This window comes from Poeciliopsis prolifica, unplaced genomic scaffold (genome assembly GCF_027474105.1).
Source record: "Poeciliopsis prolifica strain line A6 unplaced genomic scaffold, Auburn_PproV2 SCAFFOLD044, whole genome shotgun sequence".
NCBI classification, from domain to species: Eukaryota; Metazoa; Chordata; class Actinopteri; order Cyprinodontiformes; family Poeciliidae; genus Poeciliopsis; species Poeciliopsis prolifica.
The window spans coordinates 2,906,908-2,912,105 of record NW_026562419.1 but is presented as its reverse complement, the minus strand read 5'-3'; positions in this window follow the sequence as shown (position 1 = coordinate 2,912,105).

Here is a 5,198-nt window from a genome sequence, read left to right as displayed (position 1 = left end):
GCGCTGCGCCTCACACTCTGTCAGTAATGCAAAGCCTCCTGGTTGCTCATGCTCTCCTGTTGCCTCTGTTCTTCTACGTCATCGCTGTTGGTTTCCAGTGATGGAGGAAAGACGGTCTCATGGCTCCGTTCACCATGTGGAGCCACATCGACGTCTTCACCTACAACGTGGTTTTCCTCGACCTGTTTAATATATTCGGGACGTTGTTCTACTTTCTTGGTGCCGTCACTGAAAACCCAGGTGTGCAGTGGGCAGGAGATGGAATATTTAACATTTACTTTGCAGGTCAGACTCTGTTCCACCTGCTCACCTGCATGGAGCGCTACCTGGCCGTCGTCCATCCCGTCTTCTACCTGTGTCTTAAAGGGCCAGCAGGCGTCAGGCTCAGAAACGTCATTGTTGGATGTGTTTGGCTCATTTCCATTCTGATAACGGTTCTGATCATACAGATGCATATTTCCTACTCCATTATCAATGGATTTATTGTGTTCTTTATGTCTGTAGCTTTTGCTTTCTGCAGCCTGTCTGTTCTCAGCGCTCTGGTTCGTCCTGGGCCTGGACGAACCAGAGGCAACCGGGACCAGAACCGGGTCCAAGACCGTTAAAGGAGAAAGCTTTCCACACGGTGATCATGATCACTGGGACTCTTTTCGTCAGGTTCACCAGCATCTTGATCAGCGCTGTAATTCAAAAACATCTTGGAGATGATTCTTGTTTGATCGGTTGGTCTTCAATGTGGTTCTTTGTGCCCAGCAGTCTGGTGTTACCCCTGCTCTTTCTGCAGAGGGCAGGAAAACTACCCCCCTGTGGGGCAAATCTCAAATAAATACATTACCTTAATATCAACACTGGATCAGATATAAAGTAATATCTTCTTTTTGTAAATAAATGATTGTCTAAGAGGAATAAATCCTTGAACCAAAGACATGATTAAACTATTTCCTGCTGTTAAACGTGAGGTTATGCAGTTGCAACATTTTGGGAAAGTTCTCGGTTCAGAGTTTCTGTAAGTGTGAAACAAAGAACTAGAAAAAATAGATTAGGAGAAAAGCATTTAGAAACCATGAGTGAGAATCAGATATATTTTGTTACTCTCACTTCAGCAAAATCAATAAATAAATGAGTTCTGGGTTCTTTGTTTCAGTGTTCTCTCTCACTATTTAACTGAATATCTAATATTGATGGACGATCGGCAGTGGACACCACTAACGTAAGTTACACAGTGACACTCCTTTAAATAGGCAAAATAATGAATAACAAAATCAGAAAACGGTTTTGGGTTTTCAGGTGAAACAGAAAAAACATATAAACCACTTTTGTGAAGAAAATAAAACTGAACCTGATGCAGGTGGAGCTGAAATGGATGAACTAACATCTCTGCCAAAACCGCAGGAAGGAAATTTGGCTGCTTGAAAAATGGCTCAGAAAATATGACATCATAATCATTTAGCATATTTGTTGCTTTGCATTTGTGATCCATCCTAGTTAAGATAAAGCCAAAAATATCTAAATATGTGCGGAACAATAAGTTTACTTTGTGGAACAATTTGAGAACTTTATTACGTTTCTTGTCTCACGTTTTTTAAATGTTAAGTGTATATTTACGCCTGGATAAGCAGCTTTGAACATGCATGATTCATTTGCACTGTGGACACAGAATGAGGCTCACATTGGAAATTCAGTTCAATTCAAATGAATTAAATCAAAGACAAAACATGAAATAATGCTGCATGTGGAGAAACAGGTCAACTCTGAAAGGCTCTGAAAGGAGTGAAGGGATTATTTAAATCCACTAGGGGGCGTCCTTTAATTAGTACAACTGTTAGTACAATAAGCTCAGTTGATTATTAAAGCAGTTGAAAAAGTTTGTACCAATTAAAACCCAGTTATAGCAGTGCTGCTATAACTGAGGTAAGGCTGAATAATTTATTTGTTTTGAATCGTGTCACAGAGAATTCAGTATAATGGCTGTTAATGAATGGAGATGCTTGTTGTTGCTCTCATTTAACAATCGTCCTCAATAAAAACCCACAAAAGCACAGATTGATTCCTTCATTCATTAATGTGCAACATGTTTGAATTTAACTCAGATGTTGAGAAAACAGCTGCTGGTCGAAGCATATGCAGGTTTCTGAACTTGGAAAAAGTCGAGCAATTCTCTCATTATTGGTATTTAGGAAATAGAAATAACTCGAGTTAAACAGAAAAGGTTTGTCTGGTTTACCATAAGAGTGAACAGATGTGAGAAATACTCTGAATGCAAAAATAAATCAAAATGTAGAAGTTTGTCTCCAGAAAATCATGTTTGTTATATAAATGTTTTTAGAAGATTAATTAAATGGTTTTATACATTAACTTCCTACATAAGTCGACATTCAGTCAGTAGATGCAAAATGAGCTCAGAGCGTTTCTCAGGCATTTAAAAAGCATCGACCTCCATCCTGCCAGGGATCCGCTGCACAAGGTCAGAGGTCAAATCAGACAAAAGTCCAGCCGAGTCACTTACATGATCCATTTGACTTTCAAATTTAATTTGACAAGTGCACAAAGTTCCAACGGCGACAGGAAGTCCTCACAAATTCTTCGCCTCAAAACAGGAAGTAACAATAACTCCAGTCCGGAAGGTCGGATTGTAAGACAGAACCGGACCGAAGGCCGTTTGGAGTAATCCAAACAGAACATCTCATCAGATAATCTTTTTTCGCAGTCGACCTGGATGTTGATTTACAGAAAGATTTTATTTAAATCTTTAAGTCGAGGGAAAAAGCAGAAATAAATTTATGTTCATATTTTTTACCATTTGCAGACATTCAGTGTTTTATCACAAAATTTAGTTTAGAAAATTTTCAGGAAGTCCAGTTTTGTAGTTCATGGATGAACTCAGTAAAACCAGACGATGCTGTAGTTTTGCATATTCTTTGTATTTTGCGGATCAAAGCTTCTGGCAGTAAGATAAAAAACTAAACTAGATGTGGTTGAGGTTTCTGCTTTACAGACGTTTGACTTCCCGTTGTTAGAGACGTAAATCATGAGCGAAACATGCAAAAGCCTTCCGCCGCCATTGCGACGTAAACAAATAATCCACGAAGGTTTTACAGAAACTTTGAGACTGAAACTCTGAGAAGACGACCAGAACCAGAACCAGAACCAGAACCAGAACCAGAACCACAGCCGCCTGACCAGGTGCGTCAAATCTGAAGCTTATCAGTTTAAATTGGATTTTAAAAAGTGTTTTATCTTCTGGTGTCAAAGTAATCATTTAAATTGATTTCTGTAGTAATTTATGAAGATTGTTTAAGAAAATCTTCTGTATGAAGAGCTTTGATCTCTAAACTCGTCTCTGTTTAATTAAGTTTGATAAAAATGATGCAGGTTTAACAGAAGTGATGAAAGTTTTCTGAAAGGTAAAAAATTTTATTCTCTACAAGTTTTAAATTTTGCCACTTTTCAAGTGGAATCAGAGCAAATACTTTAGTAGAAGAACAGAAATATGTGGTTTCAAATAAAAATCATCAGATTTTGTCAGATTATTTAAACTCACCAGCAGTTACATCTCTAGCTTTACATATTTCTACAAACAGAAATTTCCTTCTAAGTTTTATGGACTAATTCAAACTCAGGTGTTTTGAAGCAAAGAGATCTGAATATTTCAAAATCCAATCTGCCTGAGTCAAATCATTCATTCACCAGTGAATGAATGATTTACGTGACTCATAACGACGACTTTCCAGGAAAAATCTCTGACATAGAAGTGAAAGGTTTCACTTAGGCCTTAAGTGAGCTCATGAAATAATAGTTAAATATCTTTCCTTTGTGTTTTAAGGTGTAGATGTTTCTTGTCATTTTCAGACGTCGATGCTGCTGCCCTCCAACTCCTCCCTGCATCCGCAGCATGAACTCTGCGTCGGCTCTGAGGTCACGCCCATCATCCAAAGCCTCATGGTTGCCTATGCGTTATTGTTGCCTCTGTTGCTCTACGTCATCGCCGTCGGTTTCCAGCGATGGCGGAAAGACGGTCTCATGGCTCCGTTCACCACGTGGAGCAACATCGACGTCTTCACCTACAACGTGGTTTTCCTGGAACTGCTCAACATGTTGGGGAGTTTCTTCTACTTTGGAGCCGTCACTGAAACCACAGGCCTTCATGTGGCAGGAAGCTGCATTTATTCAGTTTTCATCTCAGGTCAGACTCTGTTCCACCTGCTCACCTGCATGGAGCGCTACCTGGCTGTCGTCCATCCGTCTTCTACCTGCGTCTTAAAGGGCCAGCAGGCGTCAGAGCCAGAAACGTCATTGTTGGATGTGTTTGGCTCATTTCCATTCTGATAATGCTTCTGATCATGCAGATAGGTCTTTCCTATTCCATTGTCAACGGATTGCTTCTGTCCTTCTCGTCTGTAGTTTTTGGTTTCTGCAGCCTCTCGGTTCTCTGCGCTCTGATTGGTCCAGGGCCTGGCGGGTCCAGAAACAGGGTGGACCAATCAAAGAAGAGAGCTCTGAACACCATCATGATCATCACTGTCACACTTTTCATCAGGTTCATGAGCAGTATGATAAGTTTTGTAATCCTAAGCATTGGAAAGTTTTCATCTGCTTATTGTACGATCAGCTGGTCTGCAGAGTGGTTCTTCTTGCCCAGCAGTCTGGTGTTACCCCTGCTCCTTCTGCAGAGGGCAGGAAAACTACCCCTCTGTGGAGCAAATGTCAGAAGAAGCAACATATGTTTGTTTAATATCAAATGACCTCAAATATGAAAAAAGACAACAAAAAATGACTTCTGTAGATTCCAGTGACACATTTTCAGTCATAGATTATGGGAATCGTAGATCCTAGTTGTGTAGATGATATAATGGTGTCGTTTTGGGATGGTGAGATTTATTGAATCATTTTTCATTTATTTATAAATAAAACAAAGAGAATAATTCTGATTTCCTCTGTTTATTTGTGGATTTGTTCTGTTTCTTCTAATCTTATTTCTGAAACTATATTTGAGTTTCATCATGAGTTCTAGTCGGTTGTTTTGTAATCATTCCAGACAAAAAGGCTTTTTATGCTCAACAAAAACTTAAAACCTTCTACAGAAGTACTGATCAAGTTGACGACCTCCTGGTCACTAGGTGGCAGCAGTGCTTAAATTAAACAGGATTAACATCCAACCCAGTAGAAGAAGCAGAGTTGAAGGAGAAGTTTGTGACTGT